The sequence below is a fragment of the Eublepharis macularius genome, chromosome 7 (assembly GCF_028583425.1).
Source record: "Eublepharis macularius isolate TG4126 chromosome 7, MPM_Emac_v1.0, whole genome shotgun sequence".
In the NCBI taxonomy this organism is placed as follows: Eukaryota; Metazoa; Chordata; class Lepidosauria; order Squamata; family Eublepharidae; genus Eublepharis; species Eublepharis macularius.
In genome coordinates, this window is record NC_072796.1 from 19,895,831 (window position 1) to 19,918,860 (window position 23,030).

The 23,030-nt window shown below is 42.8% G+C and overlaps 1 protein-coding gene across 3 annotated transcripts in view; it reads left to right on the forward strand.

Annotated features, from left to right (window-relative positions):
- The window catches only part of ANKH (ANKH inorganic pyrophosphate transport regulator), a 141,833-nt gene that overhangs the window by 1,742 nt on the left and 117,061 nt on the right, over positions 1-23,030 (forward strand). The window contains exon 1 of one of the 3 annotated variants that reach the window (XM_054984980.1): positions 14,699-15,003. The exons of the other annotated variants lie outside the window; for them this stretch is intronic. The gene's annotated coding sequence lies outside the window, so the exon portion shown is untranslated. Of the gene's footprint in view, positions 1-14,698; positions 15,004-23,030 lie in introns of those variants that run through there. 3 annotated transcript variants of the gene reach the window in all.

Genomic DNA, 23,030 nt, shown 5'->3' on the forward strand with positions numbered 1-23,030 from the left:
AGTTTTGTCAGCCAAATAAATAATACGTATTGATAGCCCTGCACAGCCACTCTGCAATGAAGCAGGGTGCACACTTGGCTTGTAGCCTTCTGCTTGGCTGCATCCTGCCCTGGGTACCAGCTGGTGTCAGTGAAATAATCGAGTTGCATGTTTGGAAAAGGCCGTTCTGGCACTGTGCTATTCTCCAAGTGTTTTTAAAAAATCTATCCAGTGATCCTATTTCACGGTTTCTGCTGCTTAGGAGTGCCCCTAAGTTCTTTTTAAATACACACTTTAACAAAATGCACTGTGTGCCACCAATAGATATTTGAAAACAAGCATACCACAAAGCACGCTTGTCAGAGAACAGTCTACTGCTCTCTAGGGAGTAGATGCTTTATGGGAAATCCAGGTTTTACTGCTGCATAATAGGTGAGGTGGCTCTTTAGGCATCCCTGTGTGAAATCAAAGCGTTGAGGTTTGCGGAGAGTCTTTGCTCTTGACTTCCCTTAATTTTTTTTTGTCCCCCGCCGTGCTGGTGAACATCACGGTCTCTTGACCTCGGCTCCTGTTAAAGTGTTCAGGACAGTATTGCTAGCTGGGCGCAGCCTCTGTGTGTCTAAGGCTGCAGAAGGTGGTGATAATATTATTTGGGCAGCAACAAACTCTGCCTGTGTGCTTTGCAAGCACTTTTCACCAAAGGTGGCCAAACCCCCCTGAGTGGCTCAGGTTCAGCTATCAGTTAGTTCAACAAAGGGAATAGTAAAATAATGCTTTAAAAATCCCTAGGGTGTATCCTTGCAAAGGGAATTATAGTGACTTGTACTTCTGGTTCCCAATCCCCCCTTCTGGTAAAATGCCGGGGATGAGGGAGCTCCCCCCCCACACACACCCAACACCCTTCTGCTCCTCTTTAATTGATCCTGGGTAGCAACTATCCCTTTATCTTCTAAATTCAATCACTAATATGGGTTAGTAAAGAGCCCCGAAGCACCTTTAAGACTAACCAACTTTATTGTCGCGTAAGCTTTTGAGAACCACAGCTGCATCTGATGAAGAGAGCTGTGGTTCTCGAAAGCTTATGCTGAAGTTGATTAGCCTTAAAGGTGCTACGGGACTCTTTGCTATTTTGCAACTACAGGCTAACACGGCTCACTCCTCTGGATCTAATATGGATTTGCTGCATCTGACAAAGGGATGAAGCAAAAGTGGACAAGATCGATCCATCTGCCAGCCCAACGTGATGAAGAAATAGGAGTTACAGGCTGCTAAAGTATAACTAATTAGCATTGAGGAATTACCCTTAAAAGAGAGGATGGTATATTATTCGCATTATGTTCACAATATAACCAAAGAGGGGTCTCTGGGGACCTTAGGGTTTTTTCATCAAGATTTTTATGTAGTTCTTTACACTTCAAACGTTCAGTTTTCCCCTCTTCTATGCAATACATGCACATATTTTTTCTGTTGGCAGGACTGAATGCCTCTTGATTCCACCCCCTCCCAAATATAATAAATAACCAACTTCAAAAGAGAAGTAATACATACAAAGCTGGTTACTGAAGTCCTTTTTTTTCCCCCGTATCTCTTGAGGCCTTATTGCCATGCTGTGCAACACAAACGTGCATTCATATTGGTCCCCTGGGGGACTCTTGTAATGTCCTGACAATTCCAGGGTTTTTTTCCCACCTTGGTGCTCCCTGGAGGACAAAGTCAGGTCCTGGTGAACAATGGGTTGAATTCTCCTGTGTATCTCAAGGGAATGAGGGTGTCGTTTTGCACTGGTTCTCAAAATGCTGCTTACACTCAGGGCCAAGCTACAAGTGATGAATGGCACTCGAACGGCAAGTGAACAGACTCACTTGTATTCCTCCCTGTTCACTTGCGCTCCACTACGTGATCAAGTAGAGTGCAAGTGAACAGGGAGGAATACAAGTGAGTCTGTTCACTTGCCGTTCGAGTGTCATTCATCACTTGTAGCTTAGCTCTTACAGCAACACATGCTCCAGTGAAAATATCACTGTACCTAATTTCATTTATTCTATTAAACTTCCATGGGGGCTGGGTGCATGGGCCCATGGCTCAGTGGCAGAGCATCTGCTTTGCAGTCAGAAGGTCCTGCGTTCGATCCCTGGCATATCTAGTTAAAAGGACATGGTAGTAGGCGTTGTGACAGATCTCTGCCTGAAATCCTGGAAAGCCAAGAGTTAATCAGAGTAGTATTGCCATTGGTAGACCAGTGGTCTGACTCAGACAACAGAGGCAAAGCCAAGACCTAATATGTATAAAAGGCAGAATAATAACCAACCTTTGTGTCTTGAATAGGTAGTTCAAGATAACAGAACACCTTGGAATAATAAGTTTGACAGGAATAAAATTACCAAATTGTGTTTGCAAATGCAAGGTACACTATCCGCTCATAATATGAACAATGCAAAATAACAAGTAGTACCGTCAAATGGTCTTTCCACAATCGAGCATATATACAGGCTGTAAATCATGTGAAACAGAACAATGCCGAGATCCCGGGTGCACGCTCATTTCAATGTTCTCACAATATTTTGAGGTTGCGTAAAAAATATATAGACCGGACCATCCAGGAGCGTTCCTAAGCTGAAAGACTGGGCTTTCTCGTGGTAATTCAGGAAGCTAGAGAGAACAACAGCAGCACTGGATAGGAAAGGGCTGTATCTTCATAACAGTCTTGAAAGTATAGAAGTAAGACAGCAACAACTAGCACAGAAAATAGTTCACACAGGTTATTTCTTCCAACTGGGAATACACTTTGACTCAAAGGAGGGGCCCATTTTCTGCCTTCACCAGCAGTGTGGAATGTAATGTTAAGACTTTACCCACTTCTGGAGGAGGTCATTGGGCATAACTGGGTGGCCACAGATTGTGTTCCTTCTTATGATGATCTCATATTGTGTTCCTTCTTATGATGATCATCATATAAAAAATTGCCTTGCTGGCCAAAGGCTTGCCCAGCAAGGTTCACCTGTCCTCGTGTTCTGTTCCCAACATTAGCAGCCTGGTGCCTTCAGACTCATAAGCCCTCAGTTGTTTGTCCCACTATCTGATCATCAATGCTATATTGCTTTTGAATATGGAAGTTGCATTTAGGAATAATAACAATAATAACATTTGCTTTGTATATCGCCCTTCAGGACAACTTAATGCCACACTCAGAGCGGTTTACAAAGTTTGTTGTTGTTGTCCTCACGACACTCACCCTGTGAGATGGGTGGGGCTGAGATTGCTCCGAGAGAGCTGTGACTGACCCAAGGTCACCCAGCTGGCTTCAAGCAGAGGAGTGGGGAATAAACCCGGTTCTCCAGAATAGAATCCTGCCACTCTTAACCACTACACCAAACGGGGTTAAGCCATAGATTGACCTATCCTCCATGAATTTCTCTAATCCTTTTTGAGGCCTTCTAAACTGGCAACCTTTGTTGCATCTTATTACATTCGTTATCATTGAACAACTGTTTTAGTTTGATGGGAGGCAGGCGTTTGGTACCCCCAATGTATTTTTAATTCCTGCAAAATCAAGTGCTACAAATATTATCATTAGCCATAGGCATTGAGAAGGGATTTTAACTTGGTAGTAGAACACATGTTTTACATGCATAAGGTCCCATGTTCAATCTCTGGTATCTCAAAGGATTTCTGGTAGCCTGAAAGGCCTTTCTTTGCCTGAGTTTCTGCCACTCATGATAGACAAAGTTCAGCTTGATGGAAGAGTAGTCTGAACTCTGTTGTGTGGCATGTGACTGTTTCATGCGTGTAGTCATAGTAACAGTTGCCATGCACGGGGTAGCATATACTGTAACATTATATGTACAACTAAATAGTACTTGTGCAATGCTTTTCACTCGCTAATATCTATTTGGGGCATATTAACATACGTATCAGCAGCCCTGATTTCTGTTTATAAGTGGTGGCAGTCTTGCTAATGTCTCACCAAACACTGGCTGAATCCACACACCCGCGGAACGTCCCGACGTTGCGCTAAATGTTCGGTGTGTGGATTCAGCCACTGTTAACTTGTCTCAGACATTCCTCAAGAGACATGCGTGTGAGCACATACCATTTGTAATTTAATAAAAGAAAATAGACCAGGATTTCTTAGCAGCTTGCCTACCAATTCCTAAAGGAAGTCTACAGCCCACAGAATATCTTATCTCTATTAGGTGTCCGAAACTCTATACATTTTCATTGCAGTTCCACTCTGCCTCTTTCCTCCTCCCCTTTTGTAACTTCCTGGATGAATATGGGGGAAATTATTTCTGTTTTTTTTCATGTCGCCTCTGAAGAAGTGAGCTCTGACTCATGAAAGCTTATGCTGGAATAAATGTTGTTAGCCTATAAGGTGCCGGGATTCCTGTTTTGTTCTGCAGTTTCATTGTCATTCTTCTTTGGAGGGTTTGGTATAATAATCTCTTAGTGATTTTTCATGCTTTGTCATGGAACAGTGACTTGATAGTAATGAAGACAAGAACAGCCTGGACAGCACCTGGGCTGCAATCCTAAAGACAGTCTCCTGGGAGCAGGCCCTACTGAACTTACTTCTGAGTAGACTTGCTTAGGATTATTCAAGTCCACTACTCCTTGAAGAGAAGGGAGCTTAACTGTTGAAAGCTTATGCCTTGGGAATCTAGTTGGTCTTTAAGCAGCTGCTGGACTTGAGTCTTGCTTTTTTACTGCAAACCGACATGATTAGCCACCTGAAACGATCTCTGTGTTATTGTCAATGGCAGGTTTGAATATCTATGCAGTTTGATGAATCAGTTGGTATTTTGGGGGGGGGGGGGTTAATGTTGGCCTGTTTTTGCCCTGAATAAATTACTCATTTGGATCCTAAGGAGGGAAAGTAAAGAAAACTGATCAGCAGCGGAGTATGGAAATACAGGACAGAGAAGAGCCAGAGGCTAAAAGATGCACCAGCTTTATCCATTTTACATCATTCCCGACATGAATGTCAGACATTACAGATAATGCTGTGTGGTGCAAAAAGTTATTGTGGCAATCCAAGATAATAAGACATGGGCAGGGGGCAATTTGCATATCTTACGGGGTTTTTCAGAGATTTTGGGGAGCAAATGAAGGGACATATGGGATTTTAGGCACCCCTTTCTGCCCACTTGGAGTGACTTGCAGTGACTTTCTGGCAGCCGGCAGAGGAGAATTGCTGGTGACTGTTCGTTCTGCCCTGGGCCCTTGAAAAAGTGTCATACAGCAAATAGGAATTAATCAGGGCTGCCCCTCCCCATTGAGCAACCCCCCCAAAACTAATACTCCTCCAGCCATACTAATAAAATTCCTGTTGGGATTCTGGGAGTGGGGGACACTTAGGGGGGCCTGTAATAACAGCAAAGCCAAACAGATTTTCCAAAGAGTGCCCCACTGGGCTCAAATAAAAAATGGCACTTTTTTGAAGAATGTGTTTCTCCCTTATCTTTGTGGCTTATCTCTGTGCACCCGCCCCCCAAGAACCTCAGTACATATTTTAGTGCAATGGATGAATGGTGGAGTATTTTTGTTGGTTTTGCCCTATGGAGAGTGGGGCACTCCTCTTTGCGCATAATAGAGCTATATAAATAAAGTTGCCAGTTTTGGAGTCATTCTTTATGTCCCATTTTTTTTCATTTCTAGTTTGGGAGGGTGGTTGATGGTAGTTACACACCTGGTGGGCAGTTGTAGATGGAAGGTGAAGAACCACTGCCCTATACACCCAGTATTAAGCATCTATAGCATTTAATACATCTATTTAAAATAATTACTAATAATTACTAAGGCCGCAGCTGTAAGGGAAACAAATCCTGTTGAAAATAGATGAAACTGTTCCTGAATGAATGCAGTTAAGATGTTTGGGAGATTGCCTTCTCGTTCTGCCTAATGAAGTGTTCTCTGTTGAAGTAGAAGCATTCGTTACTTTTCCTACCAGACGCCTGTCTAGCAAAGATATTCCCTTACCTGTTTTGTATCTGCTGTCATAAAGAGCACACCTATGCATATTTTTTATTGTGCTGTCAGTCCTTGATGGCTTGTGATGTCACAGGATGAAAGCCGATCCAACCAGTGAAGGTCATTATAAGAAAAGGTCTCCGTTGAGTCCTCCTAGGCCTTCTAATGTGGAGTGGAGCCTGGAAAGAAATGTTAATAAAACACTGGGATCACTTCCAGAGGAGTTGTGCCAGTTTGGAACAGTTCTCAGGAATTAATCCAGTTGCTGCTGAAATATTAGTTTTTGGTTCATAAATACATCTTGAATAAGTGAGCTCTCCATTGCAATATTTATCGATAGTTTGGCTACCGTAGATGGCAGCTAGAAAGTTTGAATAGGAGAACGTGCGTTGTCAGTTGCTGAGCTATTCTGAATAATTGGAACCAGAACTTTTTTTCAGCTGGAACCTCTTGAAAATGGTCACATGGCTGGTGGCCCCGCCCCCTGATCTCCAGACAGAGGGGAGTTGAGATTGCCCTCCACGCTGCCAGAGCAGCACGGAGGGCAATCTCAACTCCCCTCTGTCTGGAGATCAGGGGGCGGGGCCACCAGCCATGTGATCATTTTCTCCGAGGGCAACCCACTGAGTTCCACCACCTCTTTTCCCAGAAAGAAAGCCCTGATTGGAACTAAATTGAGGAGGCACAGACAGATGGGGAAGACCGACAGGGCATTTGGAACAAGCATGGAGAGATGGGGCAACCACTGCAAAAACAAGTAGTGTTGGAATGGCGGCCTATCAGCAGAACCTAAATGAAAATGTGTCAAGTTAGGGTTTCTTCCATGCTGGTCTTTTTTGTGCTTTCTTAAAGGCAGCCCTCTGCGTATCTGTTCAAATAGCAATTCAGTGTACCCTTTCAGTAAAACAGTCACAGAAATGGCTGCTGCCTTGATAGACCCGCTTGGGTTACCTTTAGTTTCCTTGCCGCTTCCTCAAGGTCCTTATTCGGGTTTTTCTTTTGCTCCAGGCCCTGTCCTCCATCTCAGTGCACCAGATCAGTATAAAATATAGTGTAGTAGTAGGGTGCTGGTTGTTTACCATTCAATGGTTGATTGTCTCTGCCTAGATGTAATGAGGAACCTTGTACGATGCCCCGAGCTACATGCCGGAAGGAAGAGTAAGATAAAAATATGAACAATAGGGCTGAATTTTCATTGGAACACATCCCAGCCTGTGAGGCTTTATCTCATTCCTTCACAGTCTTTGTGCTTTGGACTCCAGGCCATAAGATCCTTAACATGTTTATTCAAAAGTAAGTCCCATTGAATTCATTGGGACCCATTGTCAGGCCAAAGTGCATAGGATTACCGCATTGAAGAATATATGTGTTAGTTCAAATGTGCAGACTCCTGATAAACCGGTTAAGAATGGGAGGAAACGGGCGAGGCAGAATGTTTTTGTTTTGGTGAGGGTCATGAGCCATTTTGGATGGGTGGCAAATGTATCTCACCCACAGAGGGGGCTTTCCATGTTCTCTGTGGCTGCCTCTGGTTTTGTCCTGTATGAATTGCCCTCTGCTGGAACTCAAGTGTATGATTCTTCTACATCTCTACACTGACTATGGTCAGGCCATTCTGTCACTCCTAGTATTTATTTAATTCTTTTTTTATTTGACTTATATACTGCCTCTCCACCATCTTTAGCGGTCAAGGCGGTTTACAATATAAGATATAAAATAATCAATATTTTAAAATAGTCTGAAATTCAGTATTCAATATAATATTAAAATAGCATAAATACAAACATTAAAACTGATAATACAATATAATATGGAGATTAGTGACTCGTACAGATGATATAGGGAGGGTTCCTGTGATAAAGGATAATTCGTATTCTGACACATTCCAAAGCAAACAATTCGGGTTGTAAGTAGAAGGTTCCTCCAGTTTTAATTCAGATATCAGAATGGGAAGCATGGCTCTAACCCCATTAGTAAATTGACATTGCTCCCAGCAAGTGGAATGTTATAACTAGTTATAACTCAGTCACTTGCAGCATCCTATTGAGAGTTCCTGTGGTTTTCTCCAATCTAGGGAAAGATTTTTTTTGTCACTTGGAATAAGGTTATGTTCTTGGCCGTTTCTCATTGCAACCCTTTGAGGAGTTATGGGTTTCTTGTCATCTTATCCTTTGGAATAGTGAAATGGGACTTTTTGTTAATGTGCAACTAGGTCACTAGATTACATTTCCTTTGGCCCGCTTATACATGCTGGACTGTAATGTTACATTCTGTCACTGTGTATTCTGATAACATTGGAGGGGGGTGCATAAATTAGGCCAGGGGTAGAAAAAGAGACTGCTGTGAACCATGTAAATTGAGCTGAAGCTCTGTGGACATCAGGCGCTGGCCCAGTTCATGATGGGTTTACCTTTTCTCACATTTTTCTGGGTTAGCTCTATCCGTTTCTAGAAATGCCATTTGTCTCCTTATGAGCAGTTGGCTATACTCTCAGTCACGAGCTTTTAGTGTAGACACCTTTTTTGTAACCAAACCTGGCTGTTGGCCTGTCTTCAACAACATCCTGTCCAACACAAACACTCTAAGCCAACTTGTGACATCAATAAATTTGGGGTTTTACAATTAAATATTATTTATTTAGAAAATTTATATGCTGCTTCTCCAGAGACCTGTTTATGGCAACTCACAAAGTAAAACATGATAAAATTATAAAACTGTCCTAAAATAATTAATATCAACAAACCATAAAAAAGAGCACAAAATATTGTTCTAACAAGCTGGCGATCATGGGGGAGCTGGGCTAGCATGCTTATGCCCACTTTTCCTCTCCATGCAAATGTGTGTACACGTCTTTGTTAGTATAGCAACACACAATATTGAGATTTCAATACTCCACTTTGAGAGCCCAAATCCGACAGTGTTCAATGAAAACGCTGTATTTCCCTTCCCAAATTGTTTGTGCAGTTGTTTTGCTTTTGTTTTTGCAATTTTTGAATTGGGTTCATTCAAGATACCACTGTCCTTGTGTGTGTGTGTGCTGTGGTTTGGTTTCGACCTGTTGAAATTGGAGCATGGTGACATACGCAAGAGGGTTATGAGGATTGTTGAGAACATTCACTGAACATCCCATAATGCACTTTGACTGAAATTATTCAGATTTTTGCTTTGTCAAGTTTTTTTTTAAAAAATTGTACCATAGATCAGGGCCGATTCCAGACGGCCCTCCCCATCCCGAAACGTTGCGCAAAACTTGCGCGAGAAAACACGATATTTTGCGTTTTCCGCGTGACGACACGCGACGTTTCGGGATGGGGAGGGCCGTCTGGAATCGGCCCAGATCTGCCCTAACCTGGATAGCCCAGGAGAGCCTGATCTCATCAAATCTCAGAAGCTAAACAAGGTCGGCCTGGGTTAGTAATTGAATGAGAGACCTCCAACAAAGACCAGGGTTGCAGAGGCAGGCAATGGCAAACCACCTCTGATAGTTTCTTGCCATGAAAACCCCGCCAGAGGTCGCCATAAGTCAGCTATGACTTAAGGGCACCACACACACATACAAAGCATAACCAGTTGAAGGTCACCCAAACTAGACTCCAGCCACATGGAGCATGAAAATTGGCCCTGGGCCCTCGCCACAATGGCAGCAGCGACAACCAGCATGGGAGCGGGTGGGAATGAAGTCTACACAACCTGTCCCTGCCCCATTTGCTGCTGTCGTCATCCTTCTGCCATGTCTGTCCTTTCTCTTTCCCCTTTCCGGCTGAGCTGCACTGTAAAGCTACGTCACAGTTCATCTGGAAAAAGGGGGGGGGATTTAAATGGATGGGGCAGGGGAGGATAACGAGTGTATTTCTGCCATTTCAAAGGTGGCTTTTAGCTCTGCTCCCCCACTCATAGTCAAGCACAGCCGCCGTGTTATGGGCTTTCAAGAGTGTTGGTGATGCAATAACGTTGGCTTGTGCTCTGTCCTGACCTGATGGAGGTATATATTTTTATTTTGTTATAATCCATGGCACAAGAACAATTATTCTGGATATGAAAGCAGTTTTGAACTTTGTATTTTAGTGAACTGCACGCTCCTGACGAAGGAATCACGAAATCTGCAGTGTGAAGCCGGCCCCAGATTGGGCGTGGTTTGGAACTTTGCCTTTCATTTCCAACTGTGTCGCTCCTTATAGATCTGGAAGGACTCAGGACTGTTTGTCTTTGCACAATACCTTGTATAAGAATTCATGAAAAGACCTATGGAGTTATAGCCCTATTGTTCAGTGTATATGGATATATTTTCCCTTGTAAATCTGTGATGTCTATGGAATGAATGTATGGGTATGAATTCACAATGTGTATGAATTTTCACTATTTATAGCACTTGCACTTTTGAATATACCTTTTGTAAATTTATTGCTGAGTATTGCAGTTTGCTTCCCGTGGACTTGTTCCCTTGTAGTACCCCCACTCATAGTGGCTGCAACTGGAGTGTTCTCATGGATGCGCATCACCCACAGCCACATCATAATTTCTCTTTTGAACTGGAACAAAGAAGGGTTTTCTTGGATCAGCTTCAAAGGGAGAAAGCCCCAGTACGCCCACAAATCCTGCTTAGAAGGAAAAAAATGAAATCCTGCCCTCGAGTTATTGCTAACTCGCGGTGACCCGTGGTGGGGTTTTCATGGCAAGAGACAGAGGTGGTTTGCCATTGCTTGCCTTTGCAACCCTGGTCTTCCTTGGAAGTCTCCCATCCAATTACTAACCAAGGCCGACCCTGCTTAGCTTCTGAGATATGACGAGATCAGGCTCACCTGAGATATCCAAGTCAGGAAGATGACATTATTTGGATGCTCTCATTTAAACCATTCCATGCAAGGAAAAGATTCCCATGTGGAAGCAGTCTTATTGTCCTTCATTCAAACCCAGGTCTCTCAGTTCTAGTTTGATACCAATTATATCACATTGGCAATCAACAGGATGGTGGCTATAAGAACCAACGAGGAGGGGTTTAGGGGGGCAAAATTCTGCGGGGCCCATGGAGAAGGGTGAGTCATGTGATTCCTGTGAGTCATGTGATTCCTGTGGGCCGAAAGGGAATATTTGCCTGGGGGCTGATCATGGCCCCAAGTGGTCCTGGAGGCAGCAGCTAAAACAACACAGCAGGCAATGGGATGGTGGCAACAGGAAACCTGGCACAGGTTATCTGAAAATATAGATTACAAATGCTTGTTATCTGTGGCTGGAATTACATGTTCACTGGCCAACTTCATTTTTAAACGCCCCAGCTGCCCGTTGTGCTCTTCAAAGCTGTGTCCAGAAGGGATAATGTGCAGCAGAGAACTGATGGGTGAAAGAAGGGGCTCCTGTTTTATCCTCCCTCTGTCTGCTGCTTGCCCTCTGTAGCTCCTCAAAAGGAGGTGCTCCAAACTAGCAGTTTCTGCGACTCTAAATGGTGGTTGGAACTGGAGTGGGGAAGGCGAAGTTGCAGGTGGGGTGGACGAGGGCCAAGCCGCCCTGCCCGTTGCCCCTCTGCTGCAAATCACCCTTTTTCAAACTTCACTTTGTGAAAGAGAAGAGGCAGTTGTAATTCCAGCCGTAGATAAACCAGCATTGGTTATCTATATTTTCAGATACACGTTCCGGGTTTTCTCTTCCCACCACCACCCTCTTGGCCTGCAGGTGTGCATTGCTGCGTTTTCTGGAGTTTCAGCAGGCTGCGCCTCTCCCTGCATCACAGCTTCTGCTGTTCTTTGGCTTTTACCCAGCAGATTAAAAAAAAAAATCTCTGTAGCATAACAGGTCATTTCAACACTTTTAGAGCCTCTGATCTTGGCCTTATCCTTCTGCAACCAAACCAAGGCTACCCTCCCTCCCCTCCCATTTATGACTCTCTGGCAGATTAAAAGTCAACATTGAGCTGAATTAAAAGTAATACGATGAGTAAGTGTTTCCAATCACTTAATTTAATCGGGGAGATACCTAGCAGTGTTTTTAGGTAGCTCTCCTAAATGTGGACGACAAAGCAGCAAGCTAGATACTTAAAGTATTTAAAGAGCAAAGCTAACGAAAAGCAAATATTATCTTAGTGCTTTGCAGAGTTATTGGCTAACGTGTACCCAATCGGCACTTTTATCCTTTGTGCAATACCCCCCTTCAAAGCAGGTTTGTGCAACATTTCAACCACCTATCTTAATACAACCCACGAGCCATGTAGGGGCTTCAATAAGCTTTCCTGCCTGGGACGGCATAAAACAGGGGGATTGTCCAATACCTGTCAGGCAGTAATGTGTGGCTGGGGCCAGGGTTGCAGGCCTGTTCTATAGCAACAAGATCATTATATCCCCTCTGCGTTACATTGATCGGCTTTCATAGTATTGCTGTGTGAGGCTTTTAAAAAAGGAACAGAAACTGTACTCTGGCACTGGAGATGGGAATGCACAGCCTCCTGAGAATTAAAAACAACAACAACACAAAAGTGTGCATTTTACTGTTGTTTGCCACTTTAAAAATCACTGGACTATAGTTACTGGACTGGAATAATGCAGCAGGTAGCACACATATTCTAGAGAAATGTAAGTAAAATTTGATAATGAGTTTATGGAGGCACACTAGTAGATGGGGGCAGAATTCTTCTTTTCCCTGTGTACATCGCAAGCAGCGACCAAGAGGAGCAACTTGTGCCTTTTGAGGGAAGTGCTGCATTTTCTCAGGCCCAGAACGTTTGTGCTGGGAGGGCTCACGCAGTGCAGCCTCCCCACAACAGAAGCACATGCAACCTCGCGAGGATATGCGAGGACCATATTTCACAAGTGCGAAACAAGTCCATTTCAGAGCTCAATAAGCTGCCTGCGTGGAACAGCTCTTTAACTCGTCACCCATGGTGAACGTGGTGAAATGAGATGCAAAACGTTCTTAGTGCTGGTCTAGAATGAAAGACAGTTTCAAATTTACATTTGCATCACCAAGGAGCTATTGGTAAAATAAACTCCTGATGTGTATTTCGCCCTCAAAGCAGGTCCTTATTCTGGAGGCTTTTGCAGATACTTGCAGTGCCATCCTAAGCCAGTTGACTTTAGCACATTTAGAAGACTGTGAACTGTGCTTCGGGTAGCACTGTTAATGTGCATAATTAGCTTGCTTGCAATCACGTGCGTAACCCACTATTGCATTTCAACCATCCCCCTCCTCTTAAAGGATGTCCGTAAATGCACTAATGACCACATAAATGTGTTCATTGAAGCTATTAAAACTTTGAGTTGGTGTATAAAATAGCTGACCTTTTCTTTCTAGTCACTAAAGCATGTCGACTTTTCTAATTTACTATCTATTTTTTAAAAAACAGGTTTGTGAGTCGTAGACAATGGTCTTCTGGTTGGGCTCTGTTCCAGCATTGTAACAGGCTTTGAAAACTACCGTGTAGGAAAGGTTGTATAGATTGACGAAGATGTTTATTCTGCAAACAAACTCTCTTCGACAGAAAGAGATCCCTTTTTAGGAGGACTTCACGAGGGTGGTATCCAGTTTACCTGACATTTTCAGGTTACGTTGTCCATTTCTGCAAAACGAGCAAGCACTTCAGGATGTGTCTGTGTGATTTGTGTGTTCTTTCCCTGTGTGTCTATTTGTGGTGGTGGGGTTAACTAACAAAGGCAGCGATTTCTAAAGGAAGGTTAAGCCCCAACCTTTCCTGGTGTTTTAGGGTGCACCTTAAACTACATATTTTAAATGTTTATTATCATCATTTCATCAAAAAACATAGGAAGGGAAGACCAGAAGTTCAGGCAACAACAGATTATTCAGGTATTGTTTGGGTTTATACTTTGGAAAGGGATTGAAAGTCGCTAGCAGGTCAGGGTGATCTGCAGCGTGGAAAAGTTACGGTTGATTGTGTTCCTTTTCCCGCTGCCTCTTTCAGATTAAGGGTTTGCAGTTGTAAGCGCTTCCATTTGTAGCTGCTTTGTATTGGCTGGGCTTGTGAAGTGTTAATCTAGAATGGTGCCTGAGAGCCAAGCTACAAGCGACGCCTGACACAGGTTGGACACTTGTCGGCTTTCCTCAAGTTTTATGGGAAATGTAGGCGTCCTGGTCTTGCAGCTGTAATGGAAAGCCAAGCTGTAAAACCAGGATGCCTACATTTCCCATCAAAACTTGAGGGAAGCTGACAAGTGTCCAACCTGTGTCAGGCGTCACTTGTAGCTTGGCTCTGAGTTGCTTGCTTGTTGAGATCCTCAACATTTTTAGGAATCCTGGAAGCTTCAGCATCCCTTCTGAGTCCTCAGTATCTGGAGCAGATCATGTCTTTGTGCCTGCCAAGGCAGCAACGGGGCTGTCCGAAAACATCTTGATACACCACATGATTGGGTCATAAGGTCAGCCTGGTTTTGCATTCTGGGCAAATTTCAGGGAGTCTGGTGGTGGAGGATATTTCAGTAACCCTCTTGTTATGGACAGGCGGTTATCTAGTTTAGACTCTAATGGACTTGGGAACCTTTGCAGGTAGTTAATAGTCTGCCCATGTAGGTTCCTGTTAGCCCTTGGGAGTATCTTACTCATATGACTGAAGTTTCTGTAAAAATGCTGGTGAACTCTGGAATTAAGATAAAACCTGGACTATGGGTAGAATCACTCCTAGGTGCCCTCTGCTACCTGGCAGAGATCATTCCACTCCTTTGTTTACAGAGGATCTGGAGGAGGGACAATGAAATGGGTAGGTAATGATTAGAGCACCAGTGGATTCACATTGAATGTGACTGAAGATGAGAAATCTGCATGCCAGCTTTGAAGCTGTGATGATCGCTGAGCTCAACTACTTTTCTGTCACTGTTGCATCTACGTGGAGTCGCCTGCCCAAGCTTGGTCATCTTCATCGGAACTGTCAAGGCAATAATAATATGGATAACTGGGACTACAGTGGCTTGTTGGCAAGGCCTTTCCTAGCTAACTCTGCTTGCCAATTCCTCAGTTCCTGCAGGACCATCAGAGAATGTTACTGGAGTGCAGTCTAGTCACCATTGTTTGGATGAGTTTCAGCGGTTGCAGCCTGATGAAGTGGACAAATTACTTGCACAGGTATGGCGTTGCCTGCCACAGCTTATCATAGCTTGTCAGGGTGGGGCGGTTAATTGGAGGTATTAAGTGCTTCTCTGAGGGAAGAGATTTTTCTCAGCTGTCTTCAAGGAGCTGGTTGTGAGATCCCTTTTGAAGGTGCCTCCTCTAAACTTTTTAACTATTGTCCACCAGTCACAAGTATTCTCTTTTTTTGGGAAAGATCTTTGAGCAGGTGGAACTGTGTAGCTCTTGAACTTTTTGATGTTTGATGGGTCGTCTGAACCCATTTTAATCACTTTTTTGACCTGGTTCTGCTCATGAAACTGTCTTGTCCAGATACCTTTGCCTGGAGAAAGTGAGTGGAAATATAATACTGTTGATTCTCCTGGATTTATCAGCATCTACTAGGATATCGTTCTTCAAATGCTTATGAGGGGGCACTCTGCTCAAGTACTTCCATTCTATTCACAGGATAGAACGGAGAAGGGAAGAATGTTTCAGTCCACATTGGGAAGAAAACTGGGGGGATAAATGAGATAAACAAATAAATAACTAGGAGATCAGTTCCAGAATGTAGCGCCAGAAGACCGGTATTCAGTGCAGTAGCATTTGTGCTGTAGAATGCAACAGGAATTTATCTTGTCTCATGCTATGTGACATCTACATGAAACAGTCGGGAGAGGTCATCTGGAGATCTGAAATAAAAGGTCACCAGTATATAGATAACACCTACCTCCACTTCCTTTCCCCCCTCAGCTGATTAAGATAAGGTGATGGATTTTCTCAGTAGGTGTTCGGTAGTGAAGTGGGTGAGGGTCAATAAATAAAACTCAAGTATTATTATGAACAATTAGGAATTGAGGTGCCAACTTGTCTGGAGCAGAATTGCATTCTCCATGAAAGAGCAGATATGCAGCTTGGGGTGGGGTGAGGTGATATATTAATTCCCTACCTGCAGAAGGTCTTCTGTAGCATCTAGGACCTTTTAATCAGTTGGTTCACCAGTAGTGCTTCTCCTGGAAAAAGAAGACTTGACTTTGGATGCTTATGCCTCAATCACATTACTTCCACATGCTTTATGTGAGTTCGCTTTTAAAGGTTCTACATCAAATTTAATTTGCCACAGTGAGGCCACTAACTGGAACAGCTTACTGGGAACAAATTTCACCAGTCTTAAGCAGTCTTTGCTGGTTTCCACTTTGCTTCGAGGCACAGTTCAGAGTTCTGCTTCTTACCTTTGAGGCCCTAGACAATTTGGGACCAAGGTATTTTCTTAAGTACCTCCTGTAATGAGTTTTTGCCCGTGTCTGAAACTAAGCTTCTACTTAACCAAAAGAAAGATGTACCTTTCTCTTGGAAAGCTTTTAGCAATCAGTTTTCAGACCTGTCAAACAAATAAGTTCTTTGAACCACCTGCTTATCAGTACATTTATTTTATATAGGGTTCGATATTACTTTGCAACTCCTTATCAAACACACAGACACCTGTCTGGAGTTTATTTCACTTTATTGAAAATACACCCTAGTTTTTTAATGAAGCAAGTAATTAAAAATAAATGGTTATTAATATAAATCCTATAAAAACAACACATAAAGGCAATAAGAAATAAGTTTGCTAACATTTCCTAATAAATACCAAGTTTAACATAATCAAAGTTTCTATGAAATGCATAGGTAAAAATAAATTCTCGCCTACATTCTCTCAAGAGATTTCTTCCATCAGACCTCTGCCATTCTATCTGAATTTGCATTTTTATAAGTCATCTTATGCAAATATCTGAGAGCTTTTCACGTGATAGCACAAACAAACGATAATTGGTCTGATGCTTCATTGAATATTCATAGTTCCTATTGTATAACCTTCCAATTAGTAAAAAATGACGTTATACTCAAACTTGCAAAACAAAACTATAAATCTCTGAGAAGTGTCAGAAAAAGTTGAGAGATCACTATTGGTTGAATCTCTGATAGAGGAACATTAATCTCAATAGAGTCCACTGTTTTAATTAACTGTCAAAAGATTAAAGCGCACCTGTTAGAATTACCTAACACATGGAAAAAAACACACAGACGGTTCATGCAAAGTTTGAAAGTTCATCTAGAATAAAAGTACGTGGCATAGGATTGCTTAGTATTGATTATTGTCATCCTTGTTTATCTATATTGGTGCAACACTCCTCCTCCTCCTAGATGAAAATACCAGTATATGGATCGTCTGATAATTTGGCCTGTTTCTTTGCCTTCGTACCCTGTACTGAGGTGGTGGCTGTTCAAGATTTTCTCTGCTGTGGTGCCCTGTTTATAGTACAAAGGGGTTTCTGTTTTCCAGGGCTGTTGATTTGCTGATGTACGTTATTATACTGCTGAATTGTTAGTATAATTGAATGGGGGGGAGGTTGCTAAGGTAATAGCTATAGTTATTTTATTAACTATGGTCACAATTATTTTTATTGTATTTAGCGTTATAAATTATAATTGTGTTATATTGTAAGCTGCCTTGAGAACTTCCTGAATAGTGCTGGTCCTGCCTGTGCATTGGGGAAAGAGTGTCCAACATTGAATCAATCCCTTGGTCAGTTTAATAACTGACCATTATTACAGAGTGCCATGATGGCACAGGGGGTACGGATATAGTTCTGTGTGGGAGTAATAGCGTGAAATGAGACATTCATGGAAAAGGGGACATTGGTGGATTTGTAGAGGATTCATTAAGACATCTCAGCATGATCAGTGTACTGGGGGAGCAGTTGTGGAACTAGATTGACTGAAAGGGTCATTTGCAGGTCATCTGACCCCCAACGGTGCTGATCACAGCATGTATGAGACCTTTGGCTTGTCAAAACTATATTGTTGGTACGGTTGCGAGGTGTCCAGTTTTGGCCCGGACTGTCAAATATTTTGGAGGACTGCCTGGAAAAACATTTCCCCAAATACTGGACACATGGCCTGGGCCTGGGTCCTCCCCTTTTGGTTACCCGGCCATGCTGAGAAAGTGGCCTGCCACTCTGGGCACCCAGGCAGCCTCGAGCAGTGGCACAGCGGTACCCAGAAGCAGTCAGCCAGCCTGGGTGCTCTGGCAGCCTCCTGCAGTGGGGCAATGGTGCTCAGGAGCAGCCAGCTAGCCTGGGGTGGGCGCGGGAAGCCTCCTTTGGCTGCATGGCACCACCCAAGAACAGCCAGCCAACCCAGTTGGAAGTAGGGGGAGCAGTGGGATTATGTCACTTCCTACAGTGGTGTCATCATGCCACCTGGAAGGGCGCGTGGGCAAAAGGTAAGCCCCCCCCTGCCTCTGCCCGGGGTCCAGTAATTGGCCAGACACCATCTGGCAATTGTAGTTGTTGATACAGTGCATTGGTTAGACATCCTTTTTCTGTATGGAGGGACCCATCGCATGGTGACTGCATAGATCGATGAAGCCCTCATAATGTGAAGGTTTGCACATGAACACACACTGGGAATTTAACTATGGTCCAGGTCAGAATGGTAATCCTTTATTATTATCTTTGATGAGTAAGGGCTCCTCAGTCTATGCAGAATTGATTTATAACCATTATTTGGAGCTTCAGTTTTTAAGGGACCCATATATAATCTGCCTGGCTTAAAAAAGAAAAACTTTTTTATACTGATATAGTTACTGTTTCATGCATGTGTTAATATAATTTTGACCACTGAAGAAGGCTCTCAGGGCCAAAATGCATTGGGCCTTTTGGCTAATATATATGTGTAACCATTATTGTGATTCTCTATTATTAGACATGCAAATTCATCTTGTTGCTATGTACTATCTAAGATGCTGTACACCGTGCAATAAATAGTTGTATCTTATTGTATTTTTTGTTGCTCAAACTTTTGGTTCCTGACTTGATTCTCAGGTTGGGTTTCCCCTCCTTTTTTCCATTTTGTCTTTCTCTCATTATTTTGGGAGTACATAGCAGCCTGACAAATTGTATGGGTCAGGCACATTTTTGCCGGATTATCAGGTATGTGAGTGCTTGAGGTCTTGGATGTGAAACTGAGATTGATAGAACATAATTCCAGAAACCTAGGTTTTAATATTCTTGATGTAGTAGAACTTGGGCTATTTTAAAAGAAACTATTGCAGCAGTTTTAAATGATGCCTGGTGTAACAGTGTAATTGTATACACATATCTCTAACAAAATTGTGCACTCTTGTTAGCATTAATAAATCCATGAAGCTTGAGGGTCTAGATGTCCAGAGAGTGATGCTTGAAACTGTGAGGGAAAAGGAATGAGATAATTTAACCGAATTGTTCTTTCAAACCCATCCTGATTTTAATAGAATCAGTATCCAATTATTTTTACTGTAGCCAGTATCTTATGGGATCTCCTAGCCTGGTCCAGACTTCCTTGTAATGTCTACTTAATAAAATTAAGTAATTGAAAGCATCTAAAAGTTAGCCTTTTCTTTCATACTATCTTATCCATAGCAGAGCCACGTGTTCCAACCAAGGTCTCGTTCTCTGGGCCCAGGGGGACTTGAGACGTAACATTCTCAGACAGCCCACTCAACACGTCTCATATGGCAAACCACTTTGAACAGATTTCAGGAGTATTTGTAACATGGCATGTGGATGATGTGTTCAAAAGAAAAGAAGATTAAATTCTTCTGGACCAGTACAAGCCCCCTGTGTGAACCTAAGTAGTTTTTTGGATTTGGGCCTTTATATTTAACATCTCATCATCAGTACAAACATTATCTTTGTGCTGCTTGATAGCAGTGCACTAATAACCAAGTACGAGTGTTTAGGGCTAGAAAGTTTTCTGAAAATATCATATAGTTCCATCTGCCTTAAGGATGTCTAATTATACCAAACCATCCCTTGAGAAATGGTTCTTATGAGTGACATTTTAATCAGCCTAATCTTCTGACCTCTGCTTGGTATAGCTGGAGGAGGAGAAGACAATGAAAAACAATATGTATCCTAAATTCTCAAAAGCTGGAGGCTTAAATATTTATCTTCTCTCTTGGTTTATGTACAACTAGAGCTCTATAGTTTCTTCTCCTGAATGACGTCAGATTTGAATTCTTGCAGAACTTGAAGTGTGGGGATCAAATGTCAGGTCTGAAACTCCATGCACAAGTTGTATGTATAGCAGAATGTGGAAGCAAGCCACAGAGAATCTTGGGACAAAAACTGGGGCTTTATATATGCAGATACTTTCACAAGTAGACTTCATCTTATTGTAGGGTTGCCAGCTCCTGGCTGGGAATCCCAGGGGAAAATGAGGGGACTTTGAAAACCAGGGTCATTGGTACGGTGACATTACTTCTGGTTTTGGACCTGGAGGTGACATCATGGCATCTCATGATGATGCTTTAGGAATTTTCCTAAATTTTTCTGGAAAATGTTCTGATTCCAGTTTTCCCAGAAAACCCACATAGTGGCAAGTGAGGGGAAGGCTTGCTTAGTCCTTCCCATCTGCTATTTTCCCCATATCTAAATAGACAATGTGTATGTTTTCCCTTATGTGGTAATTAACTCCTTTGGTTAAACACTCTAGAGCTGCTTCCCCAATCCAATTCAGGCTTCTTTGAGGTTATATGGGGTAAGAGCAAAATCCACAGGAGATCTGATCACAAGTCTCTCACCATTTCCATCTAGTTTGGCCCTGACATTACCTCACACCAAGTTCCCCATTGCTTTCCTTAGCACCCACCAAGCTTTTCAGAAAACGGATAAGGCCATTGTAAAGCAGGGCTGTGTCAAATTGAAAGGGGTTTCCTCCAGAAGATCAGGAGGTCTGGTCAGCACCTGGGCTTTCTTGGGGCAGTGTGTGGTTTCATTCTCCCTTCAGGATTTCCTTCTTCCCACGTGGTGTGAAGGGGGGAGATATTTTGTTTGGCTCCACCTCCTGAGGCAGCCATTTTGGGGTGGCGCTCATCATACTCTCTCAAAATTCCAGAGGTATCTGCATATTCCAAAAGACTGAGAACCCTTGCCTCACACAACGGTCCAGTTATTTTGGCAGCTCATTCCCTCAATATTTTTATAAGAGACACAGCTTAGCAGGACACAAATGGTTCCATCAAAGGAAGGAGACAAATATGTTTTAAAAAACTTATTTCTAAAAGAAATAGAAATATTATTAGCATTTTATACACAAAGAATTATTCTCTGGCCATTTGTGGTGGGAGTCCTCTCAGCAAAGTGAGAGAAGTGGTTTAGTGCATGCATCCCATTTCCTAGAGAGGCTAATAGCATGAGCAGGGCTAGATTACACTCTGTTTATTAGAAGTGCTTTTTAGCCTCATTCACCTAAAGCGCCTTCACAGACATTAAACATTTCATGAAATCCCCTGTGATACATACAAGCCTCCTAAACTCTCAAGTTAAAGGAGTCTGAACTGATTCACTAGAGAGGCGTTAATTGAGTTTACTGAAATTGCTTGTTAGCATCTGTCAGAACTAGGCCACCATATTTCATGTATTCCTTCTCTGGCATCAGCTGCAATATGATATAATCACACCAGAACACAAGATGGAGGCCACCTTTCCCTCCTCTTTTCTAGGATTTTGTTGTATCTAGGTAAGGTGCCAAAGTAACATAAGACTCAAAACTAGCAGGTAATATATTAGGTAGATTCATTCCTCCCCCCTTCAGTACAGTGCAGCCACCTACCGAACTCCGCATTGTGAGGCAGTAAGGAAATGATCCATTGAATTTTCTGAACAGTGTTCACAAGGCCCTGTGTTCTCTCTCATGTTGTTTAATATCTGTGTAATGTCCCTTAATGCAGTCATCTGAAAATCTGGAGCAGTTTTATATTATTTTGAACAGACCACAGGCTGTTTCTCTCTGTCCTGGCCCAGTGTCTAAAAGTGGTGGTCAAGTGGATGATGGAGAAGAAACTGAAGCTGAATTCTGTTAAGATGGAGATGATGCCATTTAGAACAACCACTACTAGAAACAGGATTGCACTTCCTGCCGTTGGTGGTGTGCAGTTTTCCCTGAAAGATTCATTTAACAGCTTGGGGCAGGGGCCTGGATGGATGCTGGTCTCCTGCTTGAGAGCGACAACAAAAAGTCCTTTTCTTGCAGCCACATCTAATCGGGAAGCTGGCTGATCTATGCTTCAGTAACCTCAAGGCTAGAGTACTGTAACGTGCTTTACTGAGGGCTGCCCCAAAGGATGATCCAGAAACTGCAGCTGGTGCAAAACGCGGCAGGCGGTTTGATGTCGGGAGCTCGTCAGTGAGGCCGTGTTACTCTTATTCTGAGATCTTTTCATTGGCTGCAAATTAGTTTCTGGCTCCAGTTCAAGGTGCTGATGCATACCTTTAATGCTCTTCCACAACCTGTGGCCCACAAACTTGGAAGGACCACCGTTCCCTACGTGTTTCCAGCTTTTATCTTCTTAGCAGTGTTTACTGTCAGCACACACACACCCTTGTTAAAGTCACGGTTGACAAAACCTCAGGCGTAAACCTTTTTAGTGGCCCCATGCTTATGGAACAGCCTCCTAGAAGAGATCGGAGGGCTCCTGTCCTGACTTTCCAGTGAAAATGAAAAAGAGAGCTTTGTAGGCAGTCTGAGATTGGGAGAGGAGGAATACCTGCTGGTGGTAGGGGCATAAGGTGATGTCAGACTGGATTTAAAGCATTTGTATATTTTGTTTTTAATATTGTGTTTTATAGAATTGTTTTTATCTTCTTGTTACCTACCTTGGGACCTCAGATACTCAGGTGAAAGGTGGGCACGGAAATAAATAAATAATATAAAAAGTACTTTATTAGACTATACCATCCATGTAATGTGGTAAAGTTACGTATTCAACTGGAAAAGTTAGGTATTCAACTGGAAAAGGAAATCTGTCCCATAATACTGATTTATTTCCTGCATTTCGTTGTTGGTTTTCTTCGTTGGTCCAAGTGGTTTTTGAATACCGCATTAAACAAAGCACGGTTCCTGGAAATAAGTCGACCTGTAGCATACCACTAGAATGTCAGTGTTGCTGCTCTTTAGTCGTTTGCCTGCCCCATGGTTACTGCTGCTGCTGCCTTCTCCTCTGACTAGGAAACAAAATG